Source organism: Cygnus atratus, chromosome 6, assembly GCF_013377495.2.
Source record: "Cygnus atratus isolate AKBS03 ecotype Queensland, Australia chromosome 6, CAtr_DNAZoo_HiC_assembly, whole genome shotgun sequence".
Taxonomy (NCBI): domain Eukaryota; kingdom Metazoa; phylum Chordata; class Aves; order Anseriformes; family Anatidae; genus Cygnus; species Cygnus atratus.
The window spans coordinates 18,519,447-18,533,495 of NC_066367.1; positions in this window are offsets into that span (position 1 = coordinate 18,519,447).

Sequence of the window (14,049 nt, forward strand, 5' to 3'; positions counted from 1 at the left end):
CCCATGGGTGGTAAAAGTATTTTGGTAAAAGTGAGGCAAAAAAGCCGTCTCCCTTCCAGCTCTGCGGGGCAAGTCGTGGTTACCTCTGCCACGTGCCTGGAGGAGCCTGTGCTGAACTCAGAGTTTTGCCAGATGGGGATGGGAGACAGGGTCAGCAGCAGGCAGCACCTGCATCCCCGCTTCCCAGCCCGCGTGCGGCACAGCTGAGGGGTGGGTTATAGCCCCCCGTCCTCGCCAGAGGACATATTTGCCATGTCATCTCCTCCTCCTCCATTTGTCCCTCCTCCCTCTTCCTCCACCGCCCTGAGCAAGGCAGGTGCGGGAAGCCACGAACGCCACACGCGAGTTCTTCATATACCCACCCTGTCCTCAGGAGAGTCAGCGCAGCAGGCAGGAGGGAGCAGCAGGCCTTGTGCCCACATGGCCACAGACTGCAGCAGCAACAGCCGGTGGGCTGCCGCCTGCCTTCTCCTCGGCCACCGGTTCCCCCAGCCTGCAGCAGCTCACCTGCCGGCGAGCCCCTCGCCATCCCGCGGGCCGCAGTTCTCCATCCCCAGCTGCTGGGAGCCTCCCGCTGTGAGGAAGAGAATCATCTGAGGAGGGAAAGGGAACAAAAGAACGAGATGAGAAAGAGGAATAAAAGAAGGAAATGTGGTGAATAATAAAAACAAAAGGAGGAATTTTCCCCAGGGGGACGGAAGTGCCTTTTATAAGAGCTTTTTCTTTTTTTTCTCCAGTTTTTGCAAAAATTCTGACAATGCACATGCTCATTTTCCCTTTCCCATCCCACACAAACCTGTTGTTATTTTACTTTCATTATTTCACTTTGCTGCATCAGAAATGCTGAATCATAAAACGGGGGTTAGTGAAAATGGTATTTATCTTAGAGGAATGAGCCCCGCATTATTTTAAAGATCCCTGCACTGCCGCTGTTATTATTATTATCATCATCATCATCATGCATCTTGGCAGGTTGAAAGGTATCTCAGAACAGTACGAATTCAGCAGTAATTTAACATCCCACAGCAGTACTTTAAAAGCATCAAATAACATTTTGAATTTTAAGTCAGTACAACTGTAAATAAATGGATGTACTCCCACGTCTGTTGTTTTTAAACTTGTGATGATCCTAAAATATTTGCCTAACAACTTTGAGCTGCAACAGAATTTCAGCTCATATATACATGTGCGTGTGATATTGAATTAAACCATTTGTCATTCTTTTCCATAAAAGACACAATTTGGCTCTCAGCAAACCATTTGAAATAGAAATTATGATGATGATACTACAGCCCCATTTTATTTTATGGTAGTGTATTGATTGTCAAATAGACAATACGTGTATTTTTGTAATGGTCTAAAAGAAGATATTCTGCCTTTTTATTTTACAGTCTTTATGCTATTACTCGCTTTCATTTCGATAAAGGATGGCATCTTTCAGAGATGCTACCATAAATTGCTTCATTTAATAAATTGCTACACAGAATAATAATGTTACACCAGAGAGCAGCACTTTGTAATTTGGAAGAAATAACATTTTTCTTTTAAAACATTTCTGTCTCTTTATTTTTAAATTAAAATTCTCTTTCTGCTGTTTTCTATCTAAAGAATAACCTGATTATTAGCAAATTCTTTTTTTTTCTTGCAAGCATCAGAACTTGGTTGTGACATAAAGAGGTTAATTAAAACAGGGAACAAATTAGATTAATTTCCACGGATGTAAGAGCGTTATAAAAGTCTTGTTCTCAACAATGACTCCATAACAGAACAATTTGATTTATGCCTAAGCAGGTTCCTTATTCTGTCTAGCAAGGACTGCCACTGGTGTCTCGGTGACAGGGTTTTTATTATTTCTTTGACAGTTTGATAGGAAGTGCTTGCTTCTGGGTTTGCAGTCTCTTCAAACCTGGATTATGAAGGTTACCATAAAGATATGGATGAAACACTGCCTCCCCAAAGCCCCATCCATATGGCCCACACCCCAACGTGGAGATTGCTTTTGCAATAACAACTGCAGACAACCTGCTCCATATGCTATTAGAGCTGCAATTCAAATAGCCACTGGAGAAGGAGTCTCCCAAGCTGTGGAAAACAAGGTCAGTAAAAACATAGAGCAGGCTGCAAATTTGTCACAGGATGGTGTGATGTCTCTGGTTTTATGGTTTTTTGTTTGTTTTTGTGTTTTTTTTTCTTTCCCTGAGGCCACCAATTTCAACAGAATTAGATATTTTCATACTTGTTTTTTACAGTGATTTGATTTGAAATTTGTAATGTGGGAAAATGATCTCTATGAGAGACATAAATATATGTATTATTTTGTACCACACAAGAAGAAGATCTTGCTGGTGTGTTACAATACATTAACAGGGTTGAGTCACTTAGTATCTTTTGTCAGGTTGCAAAATGACATTATTTGCAAACTACAATGCAGAATTTGCTTTTCTTCATAGCAGCATGAAATGTTGCTGCAAAGGTCTTCCACTCTTTCTCCATTTCTCAGAATAAAACTTCCATATCCTTCATACTATGATATGAAGGCAGTAGAATTACTTACACTGCATAAAGTTAAGATACATAGAACTTTAGACTTTCCTTTATGTTATCACAGAATTGGGTGCTTAAGACACTTGCCTCATGACAGCTTGGTATCTCTTCAAGGAGAAAGCAGACCTATATGATATAAAGAAAAAAAAAACATTAAGAAGAAAATAACACCAGATATTTTATCCAAACAGCAGCAGCATGCTTCTCAAAATAAAGTGATTTGTTTTCAAGAATATGAGAGACTGGATCTGCTAATATATGAGGCTGTCTCTTCAACAACTTAATTTACGTCTGAAGATATGTTACTAACCTCAGGGGATGAATGGTTTTAAACATAGCATCAGTGTAGATGCCTGTAATGGAAGATGTGAGTGATTATTTGGGGAGCTTTTTTCTTATTTCATTGACTTAAAAACTGTGCCTTCTTACATTGCCTGTTCCAAACATGTAACTTGTCTCTATATATCAAATCATTTAATTTGTGTGAGAGAAGTTATCAGGAAACTGCTTAGGAGATTGAAACCCTCTATTTCTCTGGAAATTAGGAAGCAAAATGCAAGGTCTCTGATTATTGTGTTACCCTGGTGTTTCAGTGCAGAACAGGACATAAGATAGTGACATTCTTCTCTTCTGCCATTGCAGATATTTGGGTGCTCTGTTACAACTGCTAACACATATGGTTGCTAGCTATGGTGTGCGCATACGTGTGTTTTAGGCAATCCATAGGACAGAAGGTTTGGCACCTCAGAGACCCTCTGATGCAAAAAACAAACTCTACTTCATACAGATTCCCACTGGACAAGGCACATGGTCCAGATCCTGTTAAATAGCAGACATGTTCAGAGCCATCGGCATGTGGTGTTTGACCATCGCTAGGGGATAAACATTAATGGTGAGCACAAATGCAGTAACAGCAACACCCATGTCCTCACCTCACTACGCATGCAATAAGTGCAGTAAGCTAGGTAAAGACATGAACAACTCATCACAAATCTTTGGCCTTTTTTTTTGTAGATAATACCTGTCTCTGAATGCCTAAAAGTGCTGAATAGCAACATGTAATATTCTTAATCACACAGGGCCAAATCTCCATGATATCTAGCAATCTCGAACAGCAATGTACCTGCTGCTCTAAAATTTAATATATGTTCAAATCAGGGAATTGGGCAACCACATAGCTTCTTATGCATCACTGGCAATTTGCACAATTGTGGTATATCCATGCACAGCTATGGTTAATGCATATGACTCTAGACTACATACAGAAAATCTGTTGTTTTTTTTTTTAAGGGCTGTATTTTTTTAAGAGCTATATTTTTTTTAAAGGAACCTCCTTTTTTGCCACCTAGAATTACCTTCTTTTTGATCTTTAATTCAGAGTAACAAAACATGGACGCTCAAATAGCCATTAGTGCAAGCAAGCCAGCAGAATGGTAGCTTGATTGCATGTACGATTTTCTGTGGGATATCTGAAAGCAAGTTAGTAATTTGGCCCTTTATCATTTTCTCCTTGAACATGTGCGTAGGTGGGTGCTTCTGTGCATATGTATATCAATTAATATAGCATACAATTACTTAATGCAATTAGAGTGAATTTAAGAAATACAGAAAGCCCAGAACCTACACTCTTGTTTTTTCTGACCATTTCCCCCTTTTAAAAAATAAATGACTCGCTCCAGTTGCAAGAGCCAAGATATTCTTTACACTTGACGATTTAGCTACCTTATGTGTTTTTACTGGAGAAAAAAAAGCCCTCTATCATTTATCATGTCATCTTATCACAGTCTCTTTGTGAGACGCAAATAGCACACTAATGTTTTCTTTTGTTAGGGTGAGTTGGCAATCTCCTCAGAGATGTAGCAACTACAGACAGCTCTTTTTTCTGATAATCTTCCTGACACTTGGATGAGACTGGCTTATCCATCAACATACAGTTGCTCAGTGGTAAGTCGCATGCCAACAGTCAATCAGTATGGATGACGCTTCTTGTCCATCCTAAAAAACAGAACAGAAACTAAAGATTTTTTGGCAAATATCTTGCCATCTTGTGTATAGCTTTTCAGAATAGCTTTTTATCATAAACTGATATTACCAGTGCTTTGAAAAGCAGAAAGAGCCTTGCATTTACCTTGCCAATTACTGCAGACTTGGAAAGATTTTTCTAAAATCTGCATTCCCACTTCTACCTTGCTTGCTTGCTTTTTCTCAAGCTGTATGTGCTGACCAAATAGGTTTGGTAAGTTCCGTAGTACCTTGTATCTCCTACTCAGAAGACTAAGCTTAAATTCTTGTGTTTTTTGGGGGGCTCAGTATTTATATCAACAAATGGTACTGCTCTGAGCTCAAGGGTCACCAGCAGGAGCAGCAATTGGCAAAGCAGCTTGCATTAGGAACTGAGAACAAAGTTTCAGAGCAAATAGTGAAGCCATCATGTTCTATTTGTCTTGAACTCATTTTATGATGTGCTCATTTATCTACTCTCCAAGGCAGTCTTGTAATACCAAAAGTGAAAGTCAGAACAAAAAGTGAAAAGCCATCCAATGCTGACAAATTATTTGCTGACATACATTCGGCTCACCTCAGGAGCCTACTGAGTGAGGCCAAGAGCCCCTGACTGATGGAGCTGACCAGGACTGAAGAGCTGACCAAAGGACGGGAAAGCTCTGCCTAGCACAAAGACAGGTAGTGCTAGAAGGCAAAGCAAGCCCACACTTCTGAGATCAGTTCAGACTTCTGAGAGATCAAGAGAGGAAGAAGAAATCTTGGTCAGCAGAAGAGACATTGTGAGAAGCACCAAAGGTACATTGTGAAGAAGATCAATCAGAGCTTTATGGAATTAAATGCTCTTTTAGCTTCCCTTGATGGAAAACTAAAATACCATAGAGATACTGTGATGTCTGTGATAAATATATGTCCTGAAGACAGAAAGCGTTGCCTAGGGGATATAATGCAGTAATGCTAAATTACAAGCTGTTTTCATGAAGGACAACACAGCTGCTTTCTTTAAAAAAATTTATGGGGGAGTCAAGCTGGACCTTATATTCATGTTTGGAAAAGAGAGGGGGAAAGTACCCACTGATTATATAAAAGCTATCTCACAGAACTAGTAGGATTTGAGGTGACAGATTATCTTGCACCATCAGGTGCAAAACGCAGTGAGTCACTACGGAGCAAAACATTGCCAGGAGATGTTGTGTTATGCAGCTGGCCTCCAAGACAGCCTCCTGCTGGAACAGAGTGCGTATGAGGAGGTACAGGGAAGCAGGCAAACAGGAGGTCTGTTAGGGACATCAGAGGGGTTACATACAGCTGTGGCCAGTGGGATGGCCAGTTCTGCTTGGCCATCAGTCCCTTGTGTCTGGGAGATGAAAAAACAACAGAGAACTAAACCAAAACTTGAATCACTGTCACATCTAAAAAGACTGATGGAATTGTCATTGTGAGCTTCCTGCAGCGAAGGATGTCCTGTGTCACCCCGTTACACACACTGCAAAGCACAAGGTGGCCACAGTCATCCTGATAGTCTCACCCTGCTTTTCAAATATCGCTGTCTCTTATATACCCACCTGACACACCACTGGCTGAGACGACAGATAAAAATCTTTGATTTCTAAGCAGATGCCATTTCAAAGTAAGGCAAGATGGGGTGAGGAGGTGAAGGGAAAAAATCTGAATACACTCACAGTTTAAGCACTGTGGGCTCTGCAAGTGTGTCAGAAACAGCAAAAGTGAGCAATTAAATGAAGGAGATAATGTCAGATCACTTACTTCAGTTTGCCTTCAGGATCCTATTCTAGGTCTCTGAAATGAGCATGGATTCTACTAATGCTTCTCTTTATAACCTGGCCCCATATGTCACACCAGTGTTTCACATTTCTGTGTAAGTGTTGCCTCCTGCCCCTGAGCCAGCAGTCTTGCATTTCTGGGTTAGAGACAGTCAACTATCCCCAGGGCAGAAGATGTGTCTGGCATTTCTTAATAGCGTCTTGTTAGAAACCAAGAAGCAACATTGAATAACACCAAAAAAAAAAATAAAAGACCTCAGCTAGAAAGGTGGTGATACGATACCAGTGACGTTAAATGGGGTAAAAGAAAAGAAAAATATGCGCTGATGCTTTTACTTTCAGACCAGCAAAATGTAGAGAGAAATCCAACAGACAAGGAAGAAGTCAGTGGATGGAAGAGGATTGGAAGCTTATGTCACAGGTCATCTAGCTTTCTGGAAATCTGCAAAAGCCCAACAGTGGAATGTCTTAACAGTGGCAAAAATTTGGGGGTTCAGGCCTGTTTCTGCATTGCCAGGCAATGGCTGGAGCAGGCTGAGGTGACAGCAACAATGTTGAAGGATTCGAAGGGAGACATTACATGCAGAGGGGAAGAAGTGCTGCGGCTTGTAAGGAGCGGAGGGGGAGAGGGGGAGGGCAGGAAGTCACAAAATGTATGAGCTGCCAGAAGAGAGGATGTTCGTTCCCCCTTTGGAAGATATTCATAATGCACAGAAACAGGCTTAGAAACTATTCCATGAAAGCTCAGGGTTATGGCTCTGACTCCCTTACAGGCTAGAAAAATGCACGCATGAAAGGGAAAGGCCTTCAGGGTAGGAGGGTTTGTTATTTGTTTTTTTTAACTGACAGAATCCACTACTGACTTGTAAGGTGGGGAGGTATTAACTGCCGAGAAGGAGGAACAAAAGGCAGGGATTGCAATCCTGGTAGAAAAAGCAAGGAACATTGCAAGTAGAGGTGGGCTGGTCCAGAGAGGGGGTAAGGATATTCACTGAGTGCTCTGAGATGAAACATGCTGTGTGTTCGTAAAGGTGCCTGTCAGTCAAGAGGGAGAGCAACATTATGACAACCTCTCTTGCCCCAGCAGCCAAGACCAAGATTTCTTTTCCCTGCAAAGCCAGCCAAGAAATTACTGAAGTGGTTGTTTTAACAACCAAAGCTAACCGGGAGGGAACAAAAGAACTCCAGATGCATGTACACACACATCCATCAACTGTCCATCCATCTGTCCATGTCCTCCAACAGCCTCCAATGGCCCAACTTCCACTTAAAGAAAGCCTCTTGAATTGGTCAGAAAACGGGTAGCAAATTATTTTGCCATTGTACAACTAGAAATGATCTAGGATTCAGGGAGAAGTATGAAATGGATGCAACCTGCATGAAATTTTCTGAGAGTAACATAAGTCTAATCTCTGTGCAACAGCAGAAAAGAGGTTACATTTCTTACGGAAGCGCCGCTCCTGTTTTCTGAATCCCCACTTGTCACCTTCCTGGATACCTCCTGAAGCATGTGCTGTGTGTCTGTCCTGAGACAGACGGGCTCAGGCTCCAAAGGGGCTTCTGTCCGCAAACATGATATTGCTGCACTTGCTGCTACTCACTTGTCAGTACTTAATTAACAAATACAAATGCAGAGCTGTGCTGAAATCAAAAAAAATACTTTGGTATGGAAAAAACTTAATATGAGGAAGTTGCTTATTAAACAGAGAGAAATTTGTTGTTCAGCTGCACTCAAAACACAAGAAAAGGGAAAAAAAAACATTACTGTGTGCCAGGGCAAAAGTACCACTGTCTTGGCAAGAAAAAGAAACATTTGCAAGCTTCTGAGTTGATATTTGAACAATGGGGAAGAAAATGAACCAGAAAAACTGCTTGATGGGCTGCTGCGAAGAATCCTCCTCCCTCTCTATGCACACTGATTTTTGTGTTTTCTTACACCCAGATAAGATGGACTGATGGCAGAACAAATAATATTTGACACACAAGTTATATAAAAAAACAAGGATCAAGAACAGATTTCAAAATGGGCTGAACTCCTTGAATTCAAAGACAATCAGGTAAGTGGCAAAAATATAATCAACTACCATCATTAATTTCTACCAGAAGATACTAGATATTGAAAATAAATCTCTGTAAGCTTTTTCACACAGTTTCTATCCCAGTGTAGGCTGACACAAAGTCAAAATAAACAAACAAAAAATGAAAAACAAAAACCTCAGGCTGAAGATCCAAGTGAGAGGAAACCCTCAGAAATCTGTCTGTCACACATTTGAAGTAACACATTTTCCTCTGCTTGCTTAGGTCATTTTCTCTGCAGATCTGATCTTTAGTAAATTGTCCCTAATCAGAAGTCTGCCCTTCTTCAGTTTTATCCCAAGTACCTATCTGGAAACTTCTGAAGTTGCCATTAATGTTTTGGAGCTTTCCTCGCATATTGCAGATGAGGGTCAGAATACTCCTTTGCTAAGCTATTTTTTTTAAATTTCTTTTAATCCTTCTACACGAGACAAATGTTTAAATATTGCCTGCATCAAGTAAATATTTTAAAACATATCCTCAACTATGGGGAGGAGTGGGAGCTGCAATGGTTTGCAGTCCAGGAGCTTCACATCACTGGATCGTTCCTGGCATGGCAGATGTCAGGTAAGCGAGCGTGTACTCACAGACAGTGTCCCCAGGTACACCACACGTCCAGGTCCTTCCCAGCGCTTGTGATTCCTGACCTTCCACTTTCAGTTTGCTTCTAAGCACTTTTAAAGCAAGAGTGCTCTGTTGAAATCCTCAGTGTTTCGGCATTTGCTAAGCAGCACATTCTATTAGCGAACACTTTCCCTGCAGGTTAACGTTCTCAGACACAGATCGTACAATGCACTGAGAAGTATTGGCTGGGGGAAAAAAAGCCTGTCATACATAGCAGGACTAGTGATAATGCACAGTGTATTACACTCCAGCAAAAATGACTAATATCAAAGCTAAACAGGAATGATTTGTATGGTTGATACAAGTAGAATAAAATATGTATTTTAACTAAATCAGTTTTTAGGAATACCAGGCACAGGTTAATCCTTTATAAATATGTTCAGAGAGTACATTAGACACCAGTCCGCCTACACAAAATGAATGCAGCACACACTCTGATGTATTACAGAGGCAGGATAAATGAGGGAACTCTTCTGTGTTTGATCTGGTTCTGCTCTGTAATTCAGAGATACTGGAGATGGGTGGTGAGTTTCTCATTGATCCCAAAAGAACCAATACTGTTGAAACCTGTGAAATGTAAGCTTTGTAGAGGATTGGAGGCTATGCACGAAGGACATTGTAGCTTTAGGGGCATATTCTCTTCTCAGGAATGTATGTAACCGGCATTCACAAGTCATACACATCCTGGGGAAACAAGACCCTGTAGCTTAACAATAGGAAAAAACGCATACCTAGCTCCGCAGGCAATTATATCACACTCATTGCTACATCTGCATCCAGTTATCAAAGGATAGATTTTCAGCAGATAATAAATGAACCTGGTAATAAATGTCTTGAGAATTTTGAAACAATGCTAAATTTGGCAAACATCAGCATTTAAAAATGCAGCGAAGTGCAGTTATAGCATCAATCCAAGTCTAAAACATTTTAGATAGAAAGCACAGGGCTAGCACATAGATGGGGGAATAATCAATTCCAGGTTTCTCCCCCCCCCATTCTTTACAGCTTTTTAAACCACTTACACCAGCCTTACTTCTCTGAACTGTATTTTGCTTATGGTGGAGGTGTTAATGCACAGTTACTGCACAACGGGGTTGTGAATTTTAGTTAATGAAAGCTTTTAAAGGCACAATGAAATCTTGTGATGAAAGGCAACAAAGAAGTGCAAAGTATTATTATAGCCTAGTCTAAGTTTTACGGAGAGCATTCTTATACACGATGGACAGAGCGTAAATATGTATTATGGATGATAACCTCCCTGTAAAGGCTAAGTCCCACTCCTGAGTCTGCCAGAGGCAAGGGGTGGCAGTCTTACAAGGTTTAATAATGTCTCATGTTTTCATCCTTCTCCTGCCCCCAGGAGCTAGAAGAGGACCCCTGTATAAATTCTGAATCCTTAATGAATAGTATGGCCATTCTATTGCCATGCTATTCATTAAGCATGGATATTGCATGCACAATTAGACTACAAGTTCTGAACACCAAGGTGGTACAGTGTATACTTAAAGGCAATGGCAAATTGAGGAAGTATAGTAAATGTCACAGTAGTGTGGCATACGTCTACAGCAGGCATTTTTGTGATATCCCTCGGAGATGCAAGCAAAGGGTCAGAAGTCTGCTTGATTTTTTTCTCAATAATTTTTGCTAAAATCCAAGTATTTGTTCCTGATAATAAAAAGGAACAGTTAAGACTGTCTCTATTTTACAAAAGCGAGGAAGGGCTATCTGTACAACAGGATGTGCATGTATGCTACAGCAACCCATTTAGAAGAGATCTCACACCAAAATAAATGTACAACATCTTACCAGGCTGAGAGAGGATGGGAACTGCTGGTCCAAATGATGGTTTGATCTGTTACAATGGAAGCAAAATCTTCAGTTTGAAAAATACTATTCTGCTTCCTGGGTCTGCAAGAGCTAACATTGTTCTAAAGGCTGCATCCCTCTGATCAGCTGCCCTGTTATACTGATCATAGTCTAAGTGATCTGTAGCCTCCTTCTTTTTCTGGCTCTGTTTAAAGAAAAGATTGCAGCTTCATTTCAGTTATTTGCATGTTTTTCTTAACAGTTTACTCTCAGCAGCTTCTGATTTAACCTTATGTGTTCTGAATTTCAGGAAAAAAAAAGTTTAGATTGGCACCTAATATTTTCAAAGTAATAACAGGCACCTCACACACACGTCATGTTCCAACCTTTTAGTAAATGTATTCTAACACTCTTAGCTTACCTGCTTTAAAAGGACTGGCATGTTGAACCAGCTGGCCTTTTTCTACTGCTACAGCTTTTCATGTTATATTCTGCTGCTCCAATTTCTGTATTTTCCCTGCAGTTTGCAAGACAAAATGCAGAAGTTTAAAGTCTCATAATGTTTATGTGACAAAATCTTACTGCTAAGTACAGTATTACTGACGGATTAAGTTTAATGCAATAGCATAATGTAATTTAATTATAGTAATAGCGCACAGCAACAGTGTTACTGCTTATGTCAGATTGTGAGACGTTCTCTTTTAAAAGCTTCATCGTTGTTACCTGGTTTTGGGGCTTAGTTCCACAGCATTCCCCCCCCCCAGTTAAATTATTTTCATAGGTGTGGAAGAAGAAACATTAGGCAAATTGCTTCCATTTTGCCACTATAAGATTACGTAAGAATTCACAATACCAACTAAAAACCTATTTTGCATTATGAGACAATAGTCAGCCAGCCTGGGGGAAAGCTTGTAGCCTTCTGGGCATAAGTCCTCAGACCTACATGTCACACTTTACAAAAGAAAAAAAAAGCCCCCTCCCCTGCCCCCCCCCCAAAAAAAAAAAAATCCCCCACATCTACCTTTTGTATTTATCTGAGTGTTTTTTATCACAGATTGATCTGGATTCCTATGCCACCAATGCAAAACCACATTCATGTAAATTATTGTAGTGCATGGCTCTGTCTTTTTCACTGATTTTAGCTGTAGCTGTGGCTGACAGCAATTCCAAAAATCCAACCTACAATATCTTCTATTTCTAAAGTGTTTTCTATCTGAAGACCACAGAATTTTCTGTCAGTGTTAATTTTGCCTCACAACAGCTCCAGAAAGACAGAAAAATGCATCTTCAGCCAGCACAGCTGTATGCAAAGTGAACATCTGTCCATCGCCAAATTCAGTTTAGCTAATAATAAAAAAAAGAAAAAACAACTTTTTTTTTCCTCCTCCAGACAGGACCAGACTGCAAGGGAAAGCCTGTAGAGGATTTCCATGCTTTAAAAAGGGAAACAGGGAGAGACTGAATTTCCTTAGGTCACTGAGAAAACATGTGGCAGTACTAGGAAAAGAACCCAGCACTTCAGCAGCCAAGATATCATCTTCACAGCCAAAATTGGTTGTTTTTTCCTCTGCAGCAATACTGCATTAGCTCTGTCATGGTGACATAACAGCACAGGCAGAGCAGCCTCTGTGTTTTTTGTGTGAATGCTGTTAGATAAGGTTAATTTCTGGTTGGCAGCGAGATGCTGGCTTTTTCTAATCACATCAAAGCAAAATCGCCCCTAGCCTTATTTTAATAACAAGATAGGTGAGGTGAACTAGCCAAAGTACTGCAGCTCTTCTAAGAATTTTTTAGACCCAGCTGTACATATTCTTAAGCATACATATTTATCAACGTGCAAGGCTAATGCCACGAGGTCTTGGGCTCGGTACAGCAATACTCGACTCTTTGTAGCCCTTTAAGCTTGAGGAACCTGTAGCTTCAGAAAAGTGAGCACCTCTGCACAGAAGTTGGCAGTAGGTTATATATGATGGACCTGAATTTCTGCTTCTTTAAGGGGAGGATGGAGATGACTAAAGGGCAGAGGGACATGTCTCTCTCCCCTTGGGCTTCACATGTACAAGCTTGTGAAAGAATCTTTGCCCCATTAGTCCCTTTTTTTGCGACATACCAGCATCGGGAAGAGACTAATTGTGCTAGACTTTCCACCCACTGCTCTTTAAGCCTCTATATATGCATATATAAGAGCTATGAGAGATTAGAATTCATAACCTTTTTCTACTTGATTTTGGGTAGATGTTTGAACTCAGGGCCAATCTTTTGCAGCAGAAATTTGCTAAAAGCCAGCCTATTCACTGCTTTACAACACTGAAGGCCCCATGTCAAATCCACGGCACCTTTTCAAGTTACAGAAACATAATTATATGCCAGTTCACTTGTGCATTAATTTTAGCATGCTGCAGAACTGCTCTCTCTAGCTATGCTCTCCTGTTGCAGCAACACCTTGTACTCAGCAGAAACCTGGATGCTTTACAGAAGTAGCACCATTTCTACACCTTTATGCCTTCATACTGTGGACCATTTGCTACCAAAAGCCTCTGCATTCCTTAAAGCTTTGTCTCAGAAGAAGAAAGAAATCTGGGTCAAACTCCCTGCATCAAAGCAAACTGGTGGGGGATTTCAACCTTTGTCTTAGCTCCACATCTTGGGTGACTGTTCTGAAGATTTAAGGGCACTAAGAACACATCATCTTTTTTGCGGTGTTTTCCATGAAACTTTCTAACAACAAGAAAGCAAGAAATTATCCCTAGCCCAAGATCTACCTGAGTAAATTAGGTCACCTCAGCTGCTTTTGTAGACAGGACAATGCACATACAGCAAAGAAGTCTCTTCCTCCCATTGATGACATTGTTCCCTTGTCTATATGTGTTGGTTCGGAAATAAACCTAGAGTTCAGTGCCTGTTTAAAGTGAAACTCCTGATTGTGAGTCTCTGCTTTTTTTTTTTCTTTTTTCCTTCCTACCATTCAGGTGCAGTGAACAACTTCCGCGCTGCTGTGAGCATGACTCCTAGCCTCAAGATCTCACCCTCCCTAGTGTTGTCTGGATATCAGGTTTTTCAACCCCCAGTCCTTCCTCACAGGTAGGAAGCACATCACAACTCATTAGTAATTTACTGCTACAGTAATTTTTATAATTACTGCCAGGAGGCCTCATTAAATTTGATCTAATGAATAAATATTGTATTTTTCAACGTGATTACCAGAACAGCTTAA